This window comes from Propithecus coquereli, unplaced genomic scaffold (assembly GCF_000956105.1).
Source record: "Propithecus coquereli isolate 6110/MARCELLA unplaced genomic scaffold, Pcoq_1.0 Scaffold162, whole genome shotgun sequence".
NCBI classification, from domain to species: Eukaryota; Metazoa; Chordata; class Mammalia; order Primates; family Indriidae; genus Propithecus; species Propithecus coquereli.
In genome coordinates, this window is record NW_012140747.1 from 1,667,586 (window position 1) to 1,669,666 (window position 2,081).

Consider the following 2,081-nt stretch of genomic DNA (forward strand, 5'->3'; position numbering starts at 1 on the left):
ACTTGGGCTTCAGCTCCCGCCTTCCCCACCCTTGGCCGCCGCCCCCCGGCCCCACACACGCCGCCCCCCGCTCCCTCCCCTTCCCCGCGCCCTCACCGTGTGGCTTGCGGCTGCTCCGGCTGCTTCCCTCCCCCAACCAGTACTCTGGCTGCGGGGACTTGGAGCCACTAACCCGGCTGCGTCCAGGAGACACCGCGGCTCCCACCGCCAGCAGCACCTGGGGCTCTGAGTGGCACCCCCCACCCACCCCCCCAAAAATTCACCGCTACAGTCGCCCGCTCCTCCTCCCCCTCCCTTCCCTTCCCCTCCTCCACCAGCGCCGAGAGCACGCATGCGCCGCCGAAGCAAGCCAACCGGCGGACGCCAGGCCCCGGGCCCACCCGGTGGGGCGCCACTCACCGGGAGCGCGCTCGCGGCGGCAGCGGACAGATTTTCTTCGCGCTCTCGCTCTCCGGGGTTTCCTTTTCTAAACCGGTAGCCGCAAGCCGAGTCCGTGATTGCGCTCCCTCCCGGCGCATGCGTCGTCAGTGACCCCGCGGACTCCGGCGGCCGGTGAAGGCTCAGCGCTCGCCCCTCCCCTCACTCTCCCTTTCCCCGGCGCGTCTCGGTGCGCATGCGACTTGCCCCGTTAGGCAGCGCCGAGCCGCGCCAGGGGATCCCGGGCGCCCGAGACTCCCGCTCCCTCGGGCCGCGCGTCTGCGCGTTCCGCCACCGCCGCCGGGCGCCGAGGGAAGCCGGGCTCACCCGGCGCCCCTTTCCCTGCGCCGGCCGGGAGGGCGCCGGTTACTAGAAAGCCGGGAGGCGGGGCCTGGTCGGGTGGAGGGTGCGGCCGGTCCACGGAGCGTTAGCGTTAGATCCGGGAGGCTCTCTGGCTTTCACCCCGGAGGCCGGGGGCGAGGAGGAGGAGGAAGAGCTTCCTACCGGATGAGGAATCCGGGGGCAGAAAGGGGACCCTTTCTCCCTTGCAAAGAAAAACACTTTGCCAGCGCCAGGTTAGATTCTTCGTGTGTTGGTGTTGGAAGGCTTCTTTTTCCCCCAGTGGTATCACTCACGTTTCCTCACCTGGGGCTGGGAGAGGGGAGTTGCGAAGGTGCAAGGACCGCCAGTGACATGTTTTTCCATCTCCTGGAGGAGCGCGGCTTGGGTCGCCTGTGGGTGAGTGGGCGCAGGTAGACGGGACATGCGCCCTCGGCTGGAGGAGGGAGGCAAAAGGAGGTCAGGAGGTGTTTGCTCTTTTGGAGTCCTCCCCACCCGGCCTTTTATGATGTGAAACGCCAAGTAACAGTACGATAATGGAACGTGGGGAATGAAGCAATGGGGATAAACCAGTACCCTAATTTGCACGAGTTCCCTCTTTAGAACAACGTGTGATTACTAATTGCTTATCCCTGGGGGAAAATTACTTCGCTTGATGTGTTAAGACACACTTGGTCCGCATGAGAAAGCAAGATTTCAGTGCTTCTAAGTTACTGGAAAAGAGGCTTTTACAGTTCTGATAGCTAGTGATTTCTGTGTTTAATGATTGTTCTTTGCATTTGAAATAGAACTCGTCCTCTTGTTTCAAAAAATACATTTTACTGTTTTGGCTATAAAACCCTCCCTTCAAGGTAACATTCACGTCAGTAAACATTTTAAATTCTTACTGTATACTCAGAAAAACGTCAAAATTGAGGGACATACTCAGATCCCTGAGCCTTCATTTGAGGATTTTTTCTGTCGAGAGTGGGAAAGCATGATTTGTTAATTTACTTCCTCATACAACTGAAGGGATTTTAGTAGATATTTTTGCCTGTTCAGCATTCATTTCCTATTCTGATAATTTCCTTTGAAGAACCGTTCCTTTCTCTACTCAGTCCACATGATCTGGGCAGGACACCAGGGGGAAGGCGTATTTGAGTGAATCCTCTGTCTTAAGCTGCAGTTACCAAGAAAGGTACTATGTCTTTTGCAATGGATTTAAACCTGGAAGAATGAAAGCCTGGGGCCATATTTTCACGCATGAATTCTGAGAAAGAAGGCAACATGAAAAAAAGCAGATTCGAAGATGGAGATTTGGCCTAGAGATATGTTTGATACCCTGA